Below are 24,716 nucleotides of genomic sequence, written 5' to 3' on the forward strand. Positions count from 1 at the left end.
CCAGACTAGAGATGTACAGGGTTTTTCACAATTAATGTTACACACTTCTAGAGGTTTTAGAGGGAATTAGTAGCTCAAGTTTTACATAGGAACCCATGTCTGGAAATGTCATCTAATGATGCTACAGAGCATCAAAGTTATAAGTGCTGGTGCCTGTAAATATGTGTATATACAAGGTGGTTCCATAATGATGTTACAAACTTTCAAGGGTGACGGAGATAGATTAATGTACCAATTTGAGGTAAGGGTCCCTGGGTCAGAAACAAACAAGTCGAAAGTTACAACCATAAATCATTCTGATACCTCTGACAATGGAATACAAGTACCGGTACTGTTGTTGCTAGGAATGTAGGATATGCAACTTTCTGAGGTGAGAGTGTGGACCAAGACAAGAAAATATGTCTAGTAAACATGGGCTCTAAAATGCATACCTGAGAAGCTGTAAGCACTTGTTCATCTCCTCTATTGAAAAACTGCTCATAGCTCTTAAGGTATGAATTTTAGAGCATATGTTTACTAGACTTTTTTTCTTGTTTTCGTCCATACTACCACCTCTGAAAGCTGCGTACACTACATTCATAGCAAAACAGTGCTGGTACACATATTCCACTATCAGAGGCATCAGAATAATTTCCTCTTGTAACTTCAAACTGGTGATACTTACCTCAAAGTGATGTATTTATCTGTCTCCATCATCCTCAAAGTTTGTAACATCATCATGGAATCACCTTGTATACACTTACATTTACAGGCACCAGTGCCTATAACTTTGATGCTCTGTAGTTTCTGGACATGTGTTCCTATGTAAAACTTAGTCTACTAAGACCCCTCTCCAACTTCTAAGAAAGCATAACATGAATTGTGAGATACCTTGTATATCAATTTCAGTACAAAGATATGAATATCATAGAGGGAAACATTCCACGTGGGAAAAATATGTCTAAAAACAAAGATGATGTGACTTACCAAACGAAAGCGCTGGCAGGTCAATAGACACACAAACAAACACATACATACACATAAAATTCAAGCTTTCGCAACCAGCGGCCGCCTCATCAGGAAAGAGGGAAGGAGAGGGAAAGACGAAAGGATGTGGGTTTTAAGGGAGAGCGTTAAGGAGTCATTCCAATCCCGGGAGCGGAAAGACTTACCTTAGGGCGAAAAAAGGATAGGTATATACTCGCGCACACACACACACATATCCATCTGCACATACACAGACACAAGCTTGTGTTTGTATGTGCGGATGGATGTGTGTGTGTGTGTGCGCGAGTATATACCTATCCTTTTTTCCCCCTAAGGTAAGTCTTTCCGCTCCCGGGATTGGAATGACTCCTTAACGCTCTCCCTTAAAACCCACATCCTTTCGTCTTTCCCTCTCCTTCCCTCTTTCCTGATGAGGCGGCCGTTGGTTGCGAGAGCTTGAATTTTGTGTGTATGTTTGTGTTTGTTTGTGTGTCTGTCGACCTGCCCAGCGCTTTTGTTTGGTAAGTCACATCATCTTTGTTTTTAGATATATCAGTACAAAGATACATTTATATAACCAATATCCTTGACCAAAGAGTTATAGGTTGATTAATATTTCATGAAAGCAAAAAGAAATAAATTCTTCTGTTGGTTTTATCTTTTTGAACAGTTATGGGAAACAGTGAGTATGACTATATCACTAATTTTAAATATTCTCAACTTCACAAATGAACAAAACCTTGATGTACATTAGAAATGCAGAAATAATTATGTTTTTCATAAAATAGTAAATTTTATATCAGCATTATGCTTCATCTATGTGCATTTATATCAGAATTATAGAGAATACATAATTTGCAAGTTTGGTCTCATATGATCATGTTTTAAATTACAGAGTAGTGGTTTCTCCAATTCTTGTTGAAAAAAAGATGTAGTGAACATTTCCATTATACTCTCTCCATACAAGGTAACAAACTGCATCTTCCATTACCATAAAATCCTCAGTCCAGTCACAAAGTATGCTTGATACTCTGTATGATTGTACTAATGAAGATAAATTTACAAATGTTACTGATACAAATGTTATTTGGAAATCAAGAAATCCTGCAACTACCTAACTGCTTTGATCGGTGGCTTTCAGAATGGTGTGTGAGAAAAGTGCAAGCTGGTTCTTACATGACCAATGTTTTTGAAACTTATGTTATTTGGCATGGATGTCATTCTGTTCCAGATACATAATCATGTTTGAGCTTAGAATATGTTCTAAAAGTCTACACAAATATGAATCTCAGGTATATTAGACAGTAGTTTTCTTAAATAATTCTTGCTACCCTTCCTGCAGATGAGTATGACCTGTGTTTTCTTCTGAATACTGGGCACTATTTATTTATTTTCTGAAGGATCTGTGGTAGATTATAATTAAAAAATGGCTAACTCAGCCACAAATTTGATATAGAATCTGATTGGGATTCCATTGAGCCCTATGACTTTGTTCAATCTTTGGGACTTCAGCTGTTTCTCAATACCATTGATACCCATACCTATATCACACATCTTTGCAGGCATGTGCAGATTAAATTGAAACAATACCCCTAGAATTTCCTTTTTAATGTAACATTTGAAAATGTAATTCAGCATTTATGTTTTTGCTTTTCATTTGCTTTGCATTTCAGCTCCTGTCTCATCCATGAGTGTCTGAACATTAACTTTGGTGCTACCAACAGCTTTTAAATATGACCAGAATATCTTTGTATTTTGTGAAAAAATTTTCAGTAATATTCTGTTACAGCAGTTGTTTAAGGCTTCACACAGTGCCATCTTGACAGGGAAATGCATTTCATTCAACATTTCTCTGCCTGTAGCCCTTTGATTTGTTTTTCACTTGCTATGCAGTAGTCCCTCTTCCTTTGGAAGTTTGCTTATAGTGACTGTATTTCATAGAGGGTTTCTCCCATCACAAACTGTTCTACTAGATACATATCTGTCAAATGCATGGTCAAATGTTCTTGTAAAACCTGAGCCACAGTTCATCTACGTGATCCTCTCTAAAGCTCAATGATCAGAGTTCGTTATTGACATATGGCAGTACCACCACTTTATCAAGTTTCTGTACATTTAAATCCTTAGATTTGTTTTTGTTGCCCTCTTTAGCTTGCTTACAACTGCCTCATGGCCACTGACACCAGTTTCAACGTGTATATCCTCTAAGGCAGGGGTTCCCAACAAAATATTCTCAAGAACCCCCTCATCGAGCATGATTGGTACCTTGTCATATCACAGTATCAAGTACCTAAAAAAGCCAAATTAAGAGTCTTTTTATATGTTTTCTATTTTTGGTACTTAGAAAAAACATTGACATATTCATTATTGAAAAAATATTGAGTGGCCAAAACAAAGAATCTGTTATCATACAAAATATATTTAATATATTTTTTATTCTAATAGCATCTTGCAGACCCCTCTGGCATAGCTCGCGGACCCCTGGAGGTCCGCGGACCCCTTTTGGGAACCACTGCTCTAAGAGGTCAGGTCTATTTGTGCCTTTAGATTCAACTTATTTCCATTGTGAGTAGGCTTCTGAACAATCCTTTCTAGGTAATTCTGAGAGAAAGCATTTAGTAATGTTTTGCAATATGTTGTGTCACACCCACCACTTAAAAAAATGTAATTTATCCAATTGATTTTTTGATGATTAAAGTCTCTTCTGATAGGGACAGTATGATTGGGGTCTTATGTACTAGTGAACTTAGGTTTTCCCTAAAGTTTTCAGTTACCTCTGGAGTTAAGCTTGGTTGTTAAGTTTATGTCCACCCTTAATACTGAGTCTGGCACAGACAGTCTCACATCCATTTTCAATATTTATCTTTGTGGATTTGAATTTCTTATGTATTGCTACAAATGCAAAACCTCCATTTATCATTAGTTTATCTTTTCAATATACACTTATATTTTCCCCAAAAATTTCTCTGCTATCAATTTCAGGTTTTAACCAGCTTTCAGCATATAGTATCATAAGAGGTTCATTGCTTTTTAGGAGCACTTCAGACTCTGATATTTTGTTGTGAATGCATCAGTAGTTAATCACTAGATTTTAATACTCTTAGTTGTACGGGGCATTGCTTTGTATGCTATACTGACACTTCTGAGGTCCATACAGCTATCCTTATCTGGACTGGATGGAAAGTCACCAAATTTTAAAAAACTTTTGTGCATCCCACACACAGTCAGCTGCCTGATTACCAGCCTCTAAATCCATGGTGCACACCTGAGCCATATAAAAGACTCTCAACCCGGTAGTGCAATCCAGTAAGTCACATCCTAACTTGTCACAGAACCTTCAAAGTGTCTTGTTTGAGCATTCCAGATGACTCAGAATCAAGATGTCATGGTTAGTTTTGGGAACAGTGCTTCATATTGTGAGCTTTGTTGAAACTCCATGATCAAGACTGGTTCTCAACCTTCTCTGTAAGCCACTGAAACAATCCAGGTATGTCCTCAGAGCCCAGACAACAGGCATCATTTGTTTCAACATGCACCATGGCTTATAATTTGTTGCACCCTGTTCCCATAATGGCTGCCAGAATAGCATCTTCAAAATTTTGAACGAGGCCCCAAGGCATACACACTGAGTGCACCTGGGGCTCTTCCCATCCTTTTCTGTCATTTCCCTGCAGGGTACCATTATTTTCCATGTGTTTGAACTGCTGATGGTTAATAGAGACCTACCCTTTTGCATTTGCCTCCTCCTGACACAGAACACAACACTTTTCCCAACAGGTGAAATTCATCTCACTTGCTCAGTTTCAGTGGAAGACAGCACTTCAATAATGTTGGTTTTGGGGATGGGTATGACACCCAGAGGTCTGCATGGTCCCTGTTTCCCCTGTACAGGGCACCTAGCCCTGCCACTGATGTGCCACTCACAGTCAAGTGTGATAGATCCAGTACTGTCTGCATAGGAGACAGGATTCACAGGAGAGGACAGTAGTTGAGGTAATACTGGTATTTGGTACTCCTCTCAACAGGTCCATTTGCAGCAGTTTCAATTGTTTCACAGTAGTCAGGGCAATTTCCGTGTGCTTTTGAACATCTGCTAATTCATACCATATTCGAGAACAGCATTCACAATGGAGCTGTACTGTGGCTGGTGCAGTGTTTTACAGAACAGTGAGCAGACAATATTAAAATAAAGTTGCTAATTCTCCCAGATCCTGCACATTTTCCTGTAAATAAAACTGTTCATGTTGCATCCAAATAGAAATACCCATTTCAATATTTGTTATGTATTCCATTTTTATCTATCACAGTATTATGAAATGGATAGGTGCTACTCATCATATAGTGTAGATGTTAAGTCACAGACAGGCACTACAAAAAAACTGCTAAACAAGTAAATCTTTCATCCAAAAGATCTGCTTCTGATTTTGACAACACACACACACACACACACACACACACACACACACACACACACACACACACACACAGACATTCATGCAAACACAACTCATACACGCATGACCACTGTCTCTGGCCATCGAGGCCAGTCTGCGAGCAACACACAGAACCTCTGCTCCCTTTACACTAACAGCCCTAATGCCCATGGCCTTTCTGCTATTGAGCACTACCTTTCTAAACATCCAACAGATTGTGAACCAACAATCTCCTTCCTGATCACCATGACCAAATGTATCCTCACCCGCAATTACTTCTCCTTTGACTGCATCAGCAACAAATAAATTGGGGGTATGGCAATGGGTGTCTGCATGGCATTAACCTATTCATGGGCCATCTTTCTATCCACCCAGAATACAAAACCACTCACCTGATTCAGATTCACTGATGACATCTTTGTCATCTGGATTGAGGGTGAGAACACTCTTTCACATTCCTCCAGAACCTCAACACCTTCTTTCTTCACCTGTTCCCCCTCAACCCAACAAGCCACCTTCCTTGATTTTGACCTTCACCTCAAAGATGGCTACATAAGTACCTTCATCCATATCAAACCTACCAAACATGAGCTATACCTCCACTTCAACAGCTGCCACCTATTCCATGCCAAGAAGTCCCTCCGTACCACATAGCCACCTGTGGCCATTGCATTTATAATGACAAGTAGTTCCTCTCAAAATATACCAAGGGTCTCACTATGGCCTTGACAGACCAAAATTACACTTCCAACCTTGTACATAAACAGATCTTCCATGCCTTATCTCTTCCGTCACCCACCACGTCTCTAAGTCCCACCATCTGGCCACAGAGAAGCATTCCCCTCATCACTCCGTATCACCCAGGATTATAACAACAGAATCACATCCTCTGCCTGGCATTCTGACAACATCTCATGGCGCCCTGAAAGGAGGAACATCCTCCCACTATCCTTCCCATCCCCCTCCCACAGCAGTGTTCCGCAGCCCACTGAAGCTACACAATATCCTCATCCATCCCAACTGCATTCTTCATGGGTGTGACAACCAACAAGCTGTCTGTCCACATGAATGGCCGCCTAAAAACTGTGGCCAAGAAACAGCTGGAACATCCAGCTGCTGAGCATCCTGCCCAACACAACATTCTTCACCTCAGTGACTGCTTCACAGCTGGTGCTATCTGGATCCTTCTTACCAAAACCAGCTTCCTGTAACCCTCCTGACCTCAATCTTTGTTTGTCACTGTCCTTCACCTATCTATCCCTTTCCTTCTTTCCATTCTTGCAGCACACAGCCTTCCATACCAACAACACACCCACAGTCTTTTATTTCTCTCCTTTTCCATTCCCCCCCACATCTAACCTTCCGACTGCTCCTAGCTGCCCTACCCTCTCCGCACCTAATCTCTGTATACTCTCACAACACAAGCAGCGCTTTATCTTCCTCCACCCCTACCCTGCTCTTCTCCCCCCTCCCTACCTCAGCCTCCTCCTTACTCCCACCACCCAGATTGCTTCTCCCATCATGAACTGTTGCTCAATGTCTGGTGTTGGTAGCCACAGACAGTGGTCATGTGGGTGCAAGTTGTGTTTGTGTGTATGTTGTCTAATTCAGAAGAAGGCCTTTTGGCCAAAAGCTTATTTGTTTGGCAGGTTTTTTGTTGTATCTGTCTGTGACTCAACCCCTCCACCATATGGTGAGAAGCAATCTATTGCATAATATGTGATTATTCCATCCTGTATTTTCCATTTTCAGTTTTCACCAATACCTCAGATGTACATGCCAAATAGAAACTTTACATGAACTTGCTGATTTGATTACGTTTTAACAGAAACTAGTTTTGTGTATTATTTGTCATTGAAAGCTTAATGGGGACTTTATAGAATTGATTACACATGACTGTGTATTATTGCAGAGTGATTCTAGCACTGTTCATTTACACTGCTTATTTAAAGACTGGTGTTGGGAGTGGTTTACATAGTACTTAAATACAGAGCAGCCACATATTCAGTAATAACACAGAAGACAGGGGCAATAGCTAATGTTTGTACGTAACTAGTAATGAAGCTTCTTTGTTTCATTTTTTATTCTCTTTAAATGACATTAAAAATAATTTCTGCTTCAGTGAGGAGATATTTAGATGTACACTTTTCTAGTAAAAAGCCACTACGATTTTTCTAGAAACACAAGTATTATATTCATGATATTTCATTAACATACTTATTTAGTAAAAGTATACATTTTTTAATACAGGCAATTTAGGACTTTAAGTTAAAAACATTGATTTTTTTCATTGCATTCTAAAATTTGAGTAATTACACAGTAATGTTTTTGAGTAGTTATATTGCCTGAATGACAAAATTTAGAAAAAAATACAAGATTTTCTTTATTTATAAGAGTATCAAAGCATTCAAATTAGTTATGTGCAGCATAAAGCAAACACTTATTAGTGGTGTTGGATTATCAAGTGCATATGGTTTTTCCTTATCTTAAATTTGGAATAAGTCCTGTAGTAAAATGTTTCTACAAAAATACTTATATCATCATCATCAGCCAAGTCTCATTTCAGATCCTGAAAAAATAAAATTATAAATATAAAACTTATAACAATCTTTTTTGTGTTAACAATTTTTGTGTTATATATCCATATATATCACATAATAAGGATTTGTGTGCCTCAGCATTATAATGGAATAATTATAATCGGCAGAGGTTAATCAGAACACAGATCCTACGTTCTCCATTTGTAAGGATGTGTTCAGCTTCTACTGTGAGATCTGTTATGTACTGGTTGTTCAACCTCCTGTTGATGCAACATTTAAACCCTTTTTCAAATAGCTGCTTTTCTTTTTTGTGCAGTTCTGTCTGTCAAGTATATGAAACATGGATGAAATGTATGTTAATGTTATTGTGTTGTCTCGTTCCAAATGTAAATGTATGTTTGTGTCTTTTTTGTTGTTATTCTCATTGCTTTCTGTTTATGCTTGTTTTGTATATGTTTGTCTGTTGTGTATGTGTTGTGTTCAGTTTTGTCTATTAATGGCATGAGCATTGTGGGATTTCCTGTGTGCTGTGCTAACTCTAAATGAGTTTTACACTGTATCACATTCAGATAATGCTTTTTTCTAATACAGCATTTTAATTTCATTTAGTTACCAATACCTTTCTGCATATGATTTTGACTTTTGTGTCACTGTAGGAGTGTTTGCAGCCTTTACATTAATGTAAGGTGGAATTAGGTTGCTCCCCTTCAAGTTTGGTTGAATTTTATGTGCTATATTGTCTTATGGAGCCTCAGATGTATTTTTTGAACTTGTTGCACATATTGACAGAGAATGCTTGGCATAGGAGCAGTAACATCTTCAACTTTTGTAATCCTGTCATCCTCAGTTGTGTATAATATTATGATAAGTTTATAATTATTACTTTGGGATCATCTAATCACAACTGAATGAAACACTGTTTTGTGCCATATATGTGTTACCTTTATTGTTTGCAAGGCATCTTAAGTGGTCAGGAATAAATACATATTTTGGTTTATAATATTTGGTTTACACTTAGGATACTGTAGATTGAGATTCTAACAATTCTAGGACTTCTTGCTTTTCTATGATGTAGTAATAATTTAAAGTAGTATGTACGGATTTCTAGGATGTTGATCTACATGAGTTCTGTTTCTTTGTTAGAGATTTTCTTGGTCTTCTTCCTGCCATTTGAAATTTCATTTTCACACCAGTAGGAACTGTATGCTCATTTTGATGTACTGTTGTAGATGGTGTTGCCAACAGCCTCAAACCCACAAGTACCCACAACACACACACACACACACACACACACACACACACACACACACACACACACAGTGACAATGCTGCCCAAAAAGGAAGTTCATGGTTCACTATGACTTAAACAGATGAATCAACACACAGATTGCCATGCACAATATTTTTTTTACAGAAAGGAAGTTCATGATTCACTATGACTTAAACACATGAATCAACACACAGATTGCCATGCACAATTTTTTTTTATTATTTTTTAAAGATCTCCAAATAGCATATAAAACTGTGCAAACTCTCCAGACAAACATAAGCCAACCAACAATCAAGAGGGTTGAATTCCAGGGATCAGGAATTTACAAAATTGAATGTCAAATTTGTGATTCATTATACATAGACATGACATACAGGAGTTTTAAAACACAATACAAGTAACACATTAGGTATTGGAAGTATGAAACAAATCAAGTCACATTTGCAGAGACTTAAAATACCGCAGCCAACATCCTACAAACATGGAACAAGATAGCTGCTACCAGCTGAGGGAGTGTACACAATCCCACTCTGTGCCTCTTTTTCCCTGGACCACCCCATCCTCGGTGCAGTGTAGATGGCAGGCATTGAACCCAGTACTGCCAGCCTGGTTGTTGTCTTTCGTCCCACACTCAGAGAGTACACACCTGGTACTGCACTGCTGCTGGTAGTTCAGCAGCTCTCCCATCAGTAGTGGTTGGAGCGACACAGCATGAAATTCATCAGTGGACTTCAGCTCTGCAGCACTCCACAGCTGGCTGGTACTGTGGTTGTTGATCTGCAACAAGACTTACTAAAATAACATGGTCATGGAACAGAATGTCATCAACTCCATTGTTCCCATTGACCTGAATCGTTCCCTCTACTTGGAGCTGGGGCTCCAGTATTTAAAGAGCTCTCTGTAGTTCTGTGACATATGGTTTACTATCAATGACTGCAGGTGGCCTCATTATTCTGCTACCCTTGCTTTAATTCTCTCTTAGCAGCTAGTGAAGTTGGTCTAGGAGTATTTCCCATAGCCATGGGTATCACTTCTTGCAGCATTTTGCTGCGCAAACAAGCATGCATGTTATTTTGCTTAGTTGCTGTCCTTCTGTCTTTTCCCTCTGCATGTGCTCTCTCTCACTGAGCTACTGCAGAGTTGCAGACTGTGCTGCCCATCTGTCTTGCATCACCATACTTCCTGCTCCACTGCTAATTGTGGTATAACCAACCGATCTCATGTCAAGGTGGGTGAACGCTGTTAAAAAATTTATAACTTGAAACCTATATTACTCTGTACCGTAACACATGCCTCCCTTTTGTTAAAATTCATCCTGAATTTTCATCTTCACTTGTTATTGGTTAGTCTATATATTCTTAATCAGTAATTTACATTTCTCCTTATGCTAAGTTACAATGGAATATTGAATCTTAGTTCATTCTGCTATGCTCATCTAATTACAGTGGTGTGTTTTCTGCTTCCCATCTTATGACTCGGTTGTATCCATTTTACTGGCATTTGGTGGTTTGCAATTTCACTAAAGTGTACTATTTTACATTTCACACAGAATTATATTGCACAAATAAATATCGGACCCAAGATTACGCTCAGGGTTGACAAACTGTAAATAATTGCCTTCTGCCTGTGCTTTTCATTATACTGTTTCACATGCTGCAATATTTGGTTTACTGGGATTTGTTGGTTTTCGGAATTTATCAAGTTATCTATCAACTATAATAAAGTTGAATCCAGTGAGTTGATAAAAGTTAGGTTTTGGTGGGATAGAATGTGTGGTGATTTCTCTGGCCAGTACAACATTGGTGTGGATGCATTAATTAGTGCTGTACCCATAATGGTAGCTGGATGGTGAAACTGTCTTGCTGCTAGCTCACATCTAGTCCCTTTTATTAACAGTCCATTACCTTGTAATTCTAATCACATAATTCCTGTAGGTGTCCCATTTTCTTAACAAGTAATGATTACTGTTTCTCATGGAAACATAGAATAAAGCCAGTGGTCTCTGATTGTCTGGAATTCCGTTTGTGGTTTGTTAGTAGACATCTGCTTTTCTAATGAACAGTTTACCATTGTGCAGCGGTTGATTCTGCATTATATGTCCTTTGCAATAATATAGCAGTGCTATGCACAGAAGAATTTCTCTGGCCTGCATCTTGGCACATGACCCTCCTACTAACTAAAGACAAAACAGTATAATAGAAGAAAAAATTATACTAACATAAAAACAACAATCATGATACTTGGATTACACTGAAGAATCCTACTTTACTTGCTCCTAGATCTAAATGAATAAGATATATCCTTCTTAGGTAGTTATTTCTTTCGTCTTTCTGATCTTTCAGGATTGGTTGAAGAGATTTGTGGCAATGCATCAACTACATCCTTAAATGGCTTGACTTGACTGACATGCACTATCAAAGTCCTTGTTGGTAATTGCAGTTTTACGTTGACTGTTCAAGTCATTTCAACAACTTTGTATGGTTCTTGATACTTAGTCAAAAATTTCTTAGTTTTGCCTATATAGTATAAGGATTAGTTACCAATACCCAATGCCCTATTCTATACTGTGGTAGTTTACTTGCTCTTTGCCCAATATGCTCTTGTTTCTCTAACACTTTTGTATTGCCGCGTTTAACCATTTTCCAAATTTCTTTAACTGTTTTGCAAATTCCTTCAATGGTTCACTTTGTGGACCCAGTTCATGTTGGAGCACATTCCAGAATGAGATTTTGTGTTGTAGGCACAGATAACTAGGTTCAAATAGGCATCCCAATTTAAATGCTGTGGGTTAATGTAGTAGCTCAACATCTTAGATAACCTAAGGTGAACTCATTCAGTTTGCCCGCTTGCTTGAGGATGAAATGGACCAGTGATATTTCCAGCAGAGAGTATGAGTGTAGGACAGGAAATCTTTGATTTAGAAATGGAACGAACTGTCTCCTCTTTGTGGAACCTTGTCCATCATTTCCTTTGATCGCATTAAGCATTTACATTTTGTATTTGGTGCGTTACAGAGATTCAACCAAACAGCCCTCATCAAAGATTTACTGTCCTACACTCATACTCTCTGCTGGAAATATCACTTTGCCACAAATAAAAATAATCCTAATCCTACTCCTAATGATCCTACTCCCCAAGACACTATCAAAATTGAACCCTGCCTGGAACAGTTCCGTCCTCCGTCACAGTGGGACCCACCTCCTCTTCCTCAAAATCACCCTCTCCAAACCTTCCAGGAATTTCTCATTTCCAGCCTTGCCTCTCAATCCTTCTTGAAAAACCTTAATCCTACTCCCAACATCACCACAGCTGAAGCCCAGGCTATCCATGATCTGAAGGCTGACCAATCTATCGTCATTCTCCCGGTGGACAAGGGTTTGACGACTGTGGTACTTGATCGTCGGGAGTAGGTGCCTGAGGGACTGCATCAGCTTTCAGACAACACTACATACAAAGTTTGCCAAGGTAATCCTATTCCTGATGTCCAGGCAGAGCTTCAAGGAATCCTCAGAACCTTAGGCCCCCTACAAAACCTATCACCTGACTCCATCAACCTCCTGACCCCACCGACACCCCGCACCCCTAGCACCCCTACCTTCTACCTACTTCCTAAAATTCACAAAACCAATCATCCTGGCTGCCCCATTGTAGCTGGTTACCAAGCCCCCACAGAATGTATCTCTGCCTATATAAATCAACACCTTCAACCCATTACATGCAGTCTCCCATCCTTCATCAAAGACACCAACCACTTTCTCGAATGCCTGGAATCCTTACCCAATCTGTAACCCCCGGAAACCATCCTTGTAACCATTGATGCCACTTCCTTATACACAAATATGCTGCATGTCCAGGGCCTCGCTGCGATGGAGCACTTCCTTTCACGCCGATCACCTGCCACTCTACCTAAAACCTCTTTCCTCATTACCTTAGCCAGCTTCATCCTGACAACTTCTTCACTTTCGAAGGCCAGACATACTAACAATTAAAGGGAACATCCATGGGTACCAGGATTGCCCCCTCATACGCCAACCTATTTATGGGTCACTTAGAGGAAGCCTTCTTGGTTACCCAGGCCTGCCAACCCAAAGTTTGGTACAGATTTATTGATTACATCTTCATGATCTGGACTCACAGTGAAGAAGAACTCCAGAATTTCCTCTCCAACCTCAATTCCTTTGGTTCCATCTGATTCACCCGGTCCTACTCCAAATCCCATGCCACTTTCCTTGACATTGACCTCCATCTGTCCAATGGCCAGCTTCACACATCTGTTTACATCAAACCCACCAACAAGCAACAGTACCTCCATTATGACAGCTGCCACCCATTCCATATCAAACGGTCCCTTCCCTACAGCCACCCAGGCCTGCCAACCCAAAGTTTGGTACAGATTTATTGATTACATCTTCATGATCTGGACTCACAGTGAAGAAGAACTCCAGAATTTCCTCTCCAACCTCAATTCCTTTGGTTCCATCTGATTCACCCGGTCCTACTCCAAATCCCATGCCACTTTCCTTGACATTGACCTCCATCTGTCCAATGGCCAGCTTCACACATCTGTTTACATCAAACCCACCAACAAGCAACAGTACCTCCATTATGACAGCTGCCACCCATTCCATATCAAACGGTCCCTTCCCTACAGCCTAGGTCTTCATGGCAAACAAATCTGCTCCAGTCCTGAATCCCTGAACCATTACACGAACAACCTGAAAACAGCTTTCGAATCCCGCAATTACCCTCCCGACCTGGTACAGAAGCAAGTAACCAGAGCCACTTCCTAATCCCCTCAAACCCAGAACCTCCCGCAGAAGAACCCCAAAATTGCCCCACTTCCGGGACTGGATCAGACTCTGAATGTGGCTCTCCAGCAGGGATGCGACTTCCTCAAATCCTGCCCTGAAATGAGAGCCATCCTTCATGAAATCCTCCCCACTCCACCAAGAGTGTCTTTCCGCTGTCCACCTAACCTTTGTATCCTCTTGGTTCGTCCCTATGAAATCCCCAAACCATCTTCCCTACCCTCTGGCTCCTACCCTTGTAACTGCCCCCGGTGTAAAACCTGTCCCATGCACCCTCCCACCACCACCTACTCCAGTCCTGTAACCCGGAAGGTGTACACAATCAAAGACAGAGCCACGTGTGAAAGCACCCACGTGATTTACCAACTGACCTGCCTACACAGTGAAGTGTTCTATGTGGGAATGACCAGCAACAAACTGTCCATTCACATGAACGGACACAGGCAGACAGTTTTTGTTCGTAATGAGGATCACCCTGTGGCTAAACATGCCTTGGTGCACGGCCAGCACATCTTGGCACAGTGTTACACCGTCCGGGTTATCTGGATACTTCCCACTAACACCAACCTATCAGAACTCCGGAGATGGGAACTTGCTCTTCTATATATCCTCTCTTCTCGTTACCCACCAGGCCTCAACCTCCGCTAATTTCAAGTTGCCGCTGCTCATACCTCACCTGTCATTCAACAACATCTTTGCCTCTGTACTTCCACCTCGACTGACATCTCTGCCCAAACTCTTCGCCTTTACATATGTCTGCTTGTGTCTGTATATGTGTGGATGGATATATGTGTGTGTGCGAGTGTATACCTGTCCCTTTTCCCCCCTAAAGTAAGTCTTTCCGCTCCCGGGATTGGAATGACTCCTTAACCTCTTCCTTAAAACCCACATCCTTTCGTCTTTCCCTCTCCTTCCCTCTTTCCTGATGAAGCAACCGTGGGTTGCAAAAGCTTGAATTTTGTGTGTGTGTTTTTGTCTGTTAGTGTCTCTATCAACATACCAACACTTTCGTTTGGTAAGTTACATCATCTTTGTTTTTAGATATAAATACTATAAACCAAAATACGTACATATTCCACTCCACTGAAAATGCTTTGCAAACAATAAAGGTGAAATACTTATAGCACAAAAATTATGGTTTAGTCAGTTGTGATTAGATGGTTCCAAAGTAATAATTATCAAAAAACCATAACAAATTATTTAAGTTTGTCAGCAGATATTCGTTGAGGTGCATTTCTGTATACCACATACAACAAAACTCAAATGGAGAGGTGAAGGATTATAAAGTAGTAAAGATAATTTATTCAGAATCAGAATATTAATTTGGCAGGGCACATTAAATACAAGTATTTGCCTTTGTTAATCAGTATTGTAAAGGAATCTAATCCAGTCACGGAACACCTTTGTAGATGCTTTAAACCATGGTGTGAAAACATTTTCAGTGCCAGTAATTGGTTGGCATTAGGAGTGGTAGCAGTGGAATTTTACATCAGTGTACTGAACTAAATTCCATGCCTCTCCAAACAGTGCAGTGAAGTGTCGCAATGTAACACTCCTGATGAAATCTGTTTGAAAGACGAGGACACTAAGTTTTGCAACCATTTTGGTACTATTTGAGAGGAGTAGGCTAGATGCCAGTAGCAAGTTTCATCCTCTCTCCTCCTCTTCCTTTGCCTCATTATCATCATCATCATCATCTTCATCATCATGTTCACCATCAAGTAATATACAGAGCTCAGCTATTAATCAACTCATCATGGTCACTTCTTGAGAGACAAGTAAGACACATAACTTGTGATGCTCCTAGCAGCACCAAAAAGAGTGTGTTGGACAGGTTATGAGCCACATGAGTAAATAAATTTCATACAAGTGAGGAAAATGCACAGTGACATTATGCAGTTGTCAAGATCAAAAATCAGTAACTGGTGAAGAAATTAAACATTATTAAATACAAATATTCTGACATTATACAAGAATTCACAGGCAGTGAAATATAATTAAAATTATGGAATTATATCATGAATACTAAGACAGTTTAAAACTGAAAAATAACACTAAGGAACAAAAATTTTAAGTGACTTTACAGTTTTTTGTTGTTTCCTCTTTACAGTTTATATTATTTGAGAAAATCTGTTATTGTATTCTATTCCTGTTGAACACATTGTACAACCATCATGATTTACATTTCTCAGTATTTTTTCTTCCAGTTTTTCCCTGTTCGACAGCTTTTTATATTTCCTTATTTTTCTGTTCTTTGGGATAAGAATTTTTCTTTCTGATACCTTAACATTTGGTTTTAAATGTAATAGGTTGCTGTTAAGACTGTTATTTGTTGTTTGTAAGTGAACTTCATATGGTTCCACATGTATCACAAAGCTTGTGTGTGTGTTATTTCAGTTGTTATACGAGAAATATTTTCTCCACTTTTGCCATACAGTGGCCGTCTTTATATCTAAACTGGCTTATTTTGTAGCTGTGTGTGTCCAGATGGATTCAGAGGACCTCGCTGTCAGCAGACTGTAAGAAGTTTCCAGGGAAATGGCTGGGCTTGGTTTCCATCATTTCACACACAGGCTGAAAATCACCTTAGTCTTGAATTTGTGACTATTAAGGAGCATGGTCTGCTGCTCTATGATGGTCCTCTATCTTCCTTCATGTTAAATCATATGACTACATCAGGTATCATTCATGTTTATTGTAATATTCATACAGAAACACTGTTATAGTGGTATGTAGTGTAAAAATATGCTTTCCTAATTTTACAGATTACATTGCATTAGAAGTAAGAAATGGCAGACCTAGGCTACTTATGCATTTAGGAGAGGTTACAGTAGAACTATTCATAAAAACAAAGAAACCTTTAAATGATGGGAAATGGCATCAAATTGACATTTTCTGGAACTATGAGGTTAGTAGATATATCAGAATATTTATTAATTCGACAGTAATGAGGAAGTTGCTTCTCCGTTACAAAATTTGAGTTCTCAGCTTCATTCAGTTACCTTAACTGTGGCTTTTCTTTCTTTTTAGTACGAAAATATGAAAGGTCTTATTTGCTATTTTATTTACATTACACTGCTGGTGTTATTAATCATATAATGATATCAGTGGTGGTTAATTTCATTCCTGTATGAAAAACTAGGCTGAAAGTGTAGTTGCAAAAGATATGTGAATTAAAAGGGATGAGCAGAAAGGAGGAAAAAATGTGACTAAAAATCTTTTTCACATTTCATGACAAAGTACTCCAAACAGCAAAGTCTTCATTGGAAATCACTGCAGGCATGTATGAGAGCTTAACTTATAAATATGCAAGCAGTGTCTGTAAAGAATAGTTCTGTTTACCAACCAGTCACTTATTTCATGTTAGACTTTTTGAGGTTTTCCTTTTATTTTGTTCATCCTGTAGACAATTTGAAAGAATCTACCAAATTCTTCGTAGCACTTGTCATCACATCCAATACATTCTAGCATTTGTGTTCTAGCATTTGGTCCTCTGTGTGAATCTCACCTTCACATATAAATACATAGATAAAATAATTTCCTTATGGAAAACCTTATGTTAGAATTTCATTAGTAATAAAATTAATTTATCAGGGTTTTCCCCTTTTGTTTCAGAATGTTCATCTCTTAGTTGACCACTGTAAATCTGCTGATGTTTTGGAAATGAATGACATGACAGCATCATTTTTCAATGGATCAAATTGCATAGCAAAGGGGGAATTTCCTCTGTTCAGTGGAAAACTTATTTTAAATAGTCCTCTTCAGATTGGCGGCACTTACTCAAAATTGTTTGCAAAGGAAATTCAGAAGTGGAATGCGAGTCCCAATTTTATAAACTTTAATGGCTGCATAAGAAACTTGTTTTACAATGGACAGGTACTTAAAATAGATAACAATTTTCTATAACGTTAGTTTGTAGTATAGTTTATTGTAGTGATAATGATTCAAATACTGAACATAGTATCAAGAAATTACGTTTCATACACTTTTAGATTTCTGAAATTTCACATAGAAATGTTGTTAAGAGGGAAATATGAGGTCATCTTCCTTGCTGTTAATCCCAGTAAACTTATAAACGAAATAAAACTACTGGTTTTCATTGTTTCAGAGTTTTAACGAAATCGCTATGAAATTTTTCGTTAAAGAATAAAATTTGCTTTTAAGTTAATTTTCTTTACCTTACTTTCTTTGCGTGCGAACTTTGTTGTAGAACCTCTCTCTTATTTACGTGTGGTAATAAAAATTTTCACTTTCAAAAGAATTACGTACATTTAAAAATTACGTGAACTCATATTAACTGATTAAGAATATTTGGTTGAAAATTAAATTCTTTACATCATTCGGCCTTGGCACACATTTTCTAAATGCAGTGGATTTTTTGTTAAATATTTTTACTGAATTCTATCCCGGCGTTAGCTTTTGAACACAAGATTATCACTATTAGCAGAAAATGGTTAATTATTACCAAGCCGACATTTAATTATCACTGATCAAACCTACTTCGCTATACATTAAAGTTATTTGAAAGAACCAAAATTGTTAAATTTCAATGTTAACTATCCATCTAAGAATGCACAAATGTGTAACTATTTTTTAAAATCTCAGTCAGTCTCTGGATCGCTGTAAAAGAAGAACATTCTCTTAATTCACTGTTAATTTTTTTATCTATCTGTTCCCGATTTATGGGTTTGGTTGATTTTTCCTTTAGCGGAACAATTTTTTAAATGTGCCACCGCTGCAAATCGATCGGTCGCGGCACAGCCCAGCAACACCGCTAAAAAATGCTGAAAACTCTTTAAAGAAATATTATAGATGACATGGGCAAGCTAATTTACATTAATAATACACACTTTTTATAAATTTCAATATATTTTTACCACAACAAATATTCAACTCACATTAGTTCGTAATTTCTTCTTCAATGGCGGCTAAATCTAGATACAGACAAATGACGTCTACCCATTCACCGAATACATCGACACAGCTTCCTACCGCTTTCAGCTCTAAACGAGGAAGACCAAAGAATACATAGTGCATTATGCTTTCATAGCATTGCTGACTATTAACATTTCTTTGTAATTTCACGACATTATTTTCGACTGGCTGAATTTCACATCTCTGTTATCGCAGATATTGACACATTTTGCAATTACATTATTAATATAGAAATATTACCATCCTAAATACAGAGAGAATATTACTACAAAAAATATTACAATAATAACAAATGTCTTTTACGCAAAATTCAATAATATTTTTTGTTAAATAATTACATTATATACAAATGCTCAGAGCGGCGTATATGGTACAAATAAATTTTAGTTTGTTAATGTGTGAGTTTGCCAGGGAACGTTACAGAGTGCATAATGTTCTTTGATGCTTCACATTAGTTTTATAAGGAATTACACTGGCCATCTGAAGGGAATTGATGTGACATTTATTTGATCTTATAAATAAAATAACAAACCGAAATAACTGAGAGAATGCAGTGATATGCATGGAATGTAGTGAGATGAGACACAGGACAACCCATCACTATTGAACCTAATGGAAGGGCTATAAATGAATCACAGATAGCAAATGTATTTAATTTTCATTTCTCAAACATAATAGAAAATGACAGCCAAACATTAAGAGAAAAGTCACAGCAGTATGTTGTAAAAGCAAGTCTCTTAAAATTCAATCATATGCAGTTATCACCAACTTTTTCTTCTGAAATTAAGAAAATTATATATCATTAATGCGAGGCATTTTTCCAGGTAGACTGAAATATGCTGTTGTAAATCCCCTCGACACGAAAGGTGATAGGAGAGATGACAATAACTACTGACCTGTTTCACTACTGACTTAATTTTCCAAATTTTTGAGAAGTGACTCATACTAAAATAGTATGTTCCCTAACCAACAGTAATATTCTCAGTAAATCACAATTACAATTTCAACACAATCATTGCAATTTACATGTTAACTCACCAAATTATACAAGCATTAAATAACAAAATAGCACCAGTTGACATTTTCTGTGATCTGTTTAAGGCATTTGAGTGGGTGATCACAATATTCCCCTTAGATAAACTGAGGGGTTAAGGGATATATGATAAAGCCAACCAATGGATAATGTAATATCTAACCAAAAGAATGTAGAAACTCATACTTAGAAATTCAACCTAGGTAGTCCACTGACATTATTTTGACTGAGAAGGAATCATGTACAGTGTTCCCTAAAGCTCAATCGTAGGTCTGACATTGTCTCTTCTGGACCAAGTAGGATAGATCAACATAGTTATCATGTCTGTAATTTCTGGTCACAGTCTCATTTAGTATAGATGCTTTCGCGTTTTGTATCTGATGTTGGACTCTAACATGGACCGACATAGTGATGTTACATGACTGCTGACTGGTCACAAACTGGTGATTCTGGAGGAGGAATGGCTATTTAAAGACAGGTGTAAGAATATGAGGTTATTTTTGAAACTACTTAATGTTTTGAAAATCAGTTAGGTTAGATTTTGTATGCACTATAATACAAGGTGAGCACAAAGTCTTGCCCTGATTATAAAAATTTATAACAGAATAACCATTTGACATAATAAGTTACATTTGATGCCTTTACATAGGTTAGTGTCACTAGTTTTTTTAAGACCACTTACATTAGTAAACCTCGGTGTGTGATCCCTTGCTAGCTCGAAGAATGTTGAGGTGGTATTCCAGTTCCAGGCAGGTGTTTCGTGCCATGTGTTCTGTCACAGTACACACAGCAGCTTGTATCCTAGCCTTCAGTTCATCGACATCAGCAACTGGTGTAATGAAGACTCTGTCCTTGATATAGCCCCAGAAAAAGAAGTCAAGGGGCGTAATGTCTGGAGAGCGGGGTGACCAGGCTGTTGGACCGTTCCTTCCAATCCACCAATCTGGACGTTACTCCCCTCCTCAGACATTACGCCCCTTGCCTTTTTTTTCTGGGGCTATATCAAGGACAGAGTCTTCATCACACCACTTGCTGACATTGACGAGCAGAAGACTAAGATACAAGCTGCTGTAGGCACTGTGACAGAACACATGTCACGAAACACCTGGTGGGAACTGGAATACTGCCTCGACATTCTCCAAGCTACCAAGGGAGCACATGTTAAGGTTTACTAACATAAATGGTCTTAAAAAAACTAGTAACACTAACCTATGTAACGGCATCAAATGTAAATTATTATGTCAAATGGTTATTCTGTAATAAATTGTTATAATCTGGGCAAGACTTTGTGCCCACCCTGTACTTTACTGTTACCTGGTATGAAAAATGTTGGAGGTTAGTAAATTATAAAAGTATGTGGAACATAGTTATGTTTCCAAGTTAGAAATCCCCAATTAAAAGCATGGCATCCATCTTGAAAATAATCTTTTATTATAATAAATTACTCAAAATCTTAATTACATCTTAATTAATTAGTGGTAGGCATTGTCCTATTCAGGAAAACACATAGTAAAAAAAATGCAATGTTAAAGTTCAGAATCTTGTAAGCATTAAAGCAAAATCAGGAATTGAAATTATAAGATTCCAAACTTTTGGTGTCTGTTATCTTCAAATTTAATTAGTTCCAAGTAATTCAGAGCATGTTTTCAAAAAGAATGAAATATCTGCTATTGAATGAATGGTAACGACACTTTATATTCTGTCTATTAGCTCAAAGTTTTCCATCATTATTTACTATTGTCAAAATTTCAATTGACCATAACTTTTAATTAACTGAGCTTGGGTGGAGCTAAATGTATAATTGGAAGATAAATATAACAAACTGAATTATAAATTTAAATGGAATTTCGCACAAATAAATAACAGTTTGAGATATTCATGTTCATTTTACAAATTGTTTGTGCAGCTGCATTAGATATAGAAAGAAAAAGGGAAAAATTTTAGTTACTCATGGGTATAGAAAACACAATAGATGAAGGAGTTTCCAACTCATTATGTTTCATTATTTCCTCATTGAATTAAATAGCCAGTTATGAAAAAATAGCTGACTGGATAATTCAGTGGTCTATATAAGGCTGGTGCATTTTTCAAAAACATAAAAGAGAGACAAAATTACCACGATAGTTTAAATAAATTTTGAAATAAGCAATCAGTCACAACTTACACACATATATGACCACTGTCACTGGCCTCTGTGGCCTGACACAGCTGCCAGTGACTTTAGTCTTGTGTGTGTTAGTCACATTTTCATGAGTGTGTGTCTGCGTGTTCTATCTCCAACAAAGGCCTTGTTGGCCGAATGGTCATTTTCTGACAGTCTTTTTGTTGTATCTATCTGCGAATCAGCATTTTTGCTGCATGGTGAGTAGCAATTATTGTTTTCATAATATTGTAGAATTCAGTGTCACTACTATACACAATGTGACATTTGACAGATGTATAGCAGCCTCAAACATGCTGTTTAAAGCTCCCCATTTCAGCAGTTTACTTCTTTTCTAGTTTAACGTGAAATATGATTTAATCATCTAATTATATACAATTTTCAAATCATTTGCTTTGATGCGTAGGAAACATGAAGTTTTATAGGAACGCTTTAGAAGATATGCAAAAGTTGGCATTAACAACAATTTAAGGAAAATATAGATTGCTACTTGCCATAAAAATGACACATTATGTTACAGGTGCAAACAATTAAAAGATGCTTACACATTAGCTTTCAGGCACAACCTTTGTGAGAAAAGGAAACACACACATTCATTCACATGAGCAAGTACGCCTCACGCAGCCATGTCCACCATCTCCAGGAGCTCAGACTGGAATACAACTGTCACGTTGAATGGAAGCAGCAACCTGGAGGGTGCAGGGAAGGGGAAGGGATAGCAGGGTATGGGTGGGGGCAGAGAAGACTACAGTCTGGGGGAGCATGGAGGGACTGGACTATAGACTGCCAACAGGCACAGTGTTGGGAGACTGTGGGACAGAGAGGTGGTGCAGGAGTGGGGGTGGGAGTAAAAAAGGAGAGGAGCAGAGAATGGGAAAGATGGGCAGGTGCATTCTCAGAAGGCTGCACACAAAGAGGGTGGGAGACGAGAATATGGAGGAGGGTGACAGGACAGAGAGTTTGGGGAGAGTATGTTACCATAGGTTGAGGCCGGGATTATTCTGGAAGCAGAGAATGTGTTATAAGCACAACTCCCATCTGTGCAGTTCAGAAAGTGGGTGGTGGAAGGGAGATTCCATATGGCTTGGGTAGTTCAGCTGCATGTCGTGCCACAGGGTGGTCTACTTTGCTCTTGGCCACAGTTTGGCAGTGGCTGTTCATCCTGGTGGGCAGCTGGCTGATCATCATACCAATATAAAAAGCTTTGCAATGCTTGCAGCAGAGCTGATATACGTCACTGCTGCTCTCACAGGCGGCCCAGCCTCTGAAGGGGTAGGCTAAGCCTGTGCAGAACTGGCATAGTGGGTGGGTCCATTGGGCAGGTCTTGTGCCTGTGTCTTCCACAGGGACTTGATCCCAGTGATTGGAACTAGGGGTGGTATTGGAAAAACTCCTTTACGTCTTGGATCCCTACTTGTTTCTACTGATGCCATCTCCCTGTACACAAACATCCCTCTGTCTCCAATAACACACTGGGCTGGAACAGCTGAACCACAGTCTCCACAGTTATTGTCACATCTTCGAAGCAAACAATCGAAATATAAATACATGGTATCCATATACTGATGGCTCCAGCATGCCAATATCAACATGTTTGATACATGAAGTGTTCATGGGGCCTGAAGATGACATACTGAATTGCCAAAACTGGTTGTCAAAAGAAAAGAAAAGAAAATAACTTCTCAAACTGCACAGCTGTTTAGCAATTTTTCTTGTTAAAAAATTCATTATTGTGATTTATCAGGGCTAGTGCAAACTGTACATTATTATTCACAAAATGAACAGAGATTAGAAATGTTCCAGTGACATGTGCCCTTCATCATTTTCCCTGTTTATGGATCCAAAACCTGCTTAAAATATAAACTTTTATAAACAATTTGATATTGGACTATGTAAAAGGGATTTTGAGGTTTCTTATTGTGAAAGGACAGCCTTCAGTTTCCTGTTGTGAAATGGACTGCATTGCTTCCATTTTAGTTTTAGTGCATATGCCCAACTGTATCATTTTGGATATAGATGTTTACTTGAAAAGTCAGTATATTTATTCATTGTATTCATGAGTTGTTGTTGCTGCTCAAAACTGAAACTGTTTTGGTACAGCTTTTATGGGTACAGTCAACAAGCACAGTGGTAAAAAAATCAAGCTGATGGCATTGTTGACTGGCAAACTTTTAGGGCAGTCATGTAGTCACAAAGATTTTATTTTTATTTTTTCAATGCCTACGTATGTTGATCCTTTCCATGTAAATCTGAAAAATGTTGTCTTTTAAACTGTTTAGACAACTTTAATAAATAGTACATGTAAAAAGCATGTTTATTAAGAACAGTAACCTACAGACAGACACATCAGAACTGAGCTCTTGGTTGAAGAGTGCTGCTGTGTATACAAACACTGAATATTCAATAATACGCAATCCTAAGAAATTTTGAGAACCTTTCCACAATGATAAATACTAAACAACAAACAATTTTTGATGATTTAGTTTGAACTGGTGACTTGTGTCTTGCCAGCCAGTGATGCTAATCACTGTGCCACATTGCATTCAGCACAGCTCACAGCATTGACCCAC

General features: G+C 38.2%; 1 pseudogene; it reads left to right on the forward strand.

Annotated features, from left to right (window-relative positions):
• The window catches only part of LOC124620183, a 350,456-nt pseudogene that overhangs the window by 252,826 nt on the left and 72,914 nt on the right, over positions 1–24,716 (forward strand).

The sequence above is a fragment of the Schistocerca americana genome, chromosome 6 (genome assembly GCF_021461395.2).
Source record: "Schistocerca americana isolate TAMUIC-IGC-003095 chromosome 6, iqSchAmer2.1, whole genome shotgun sequence".
Classification (NCBI taxonomy): domain Eukaryota; kingdom Metazoa; phylum Arthropoda; class Insecta; order Orthoptera; family Acrididae; genus Schistocerca; species Schistocerca americana.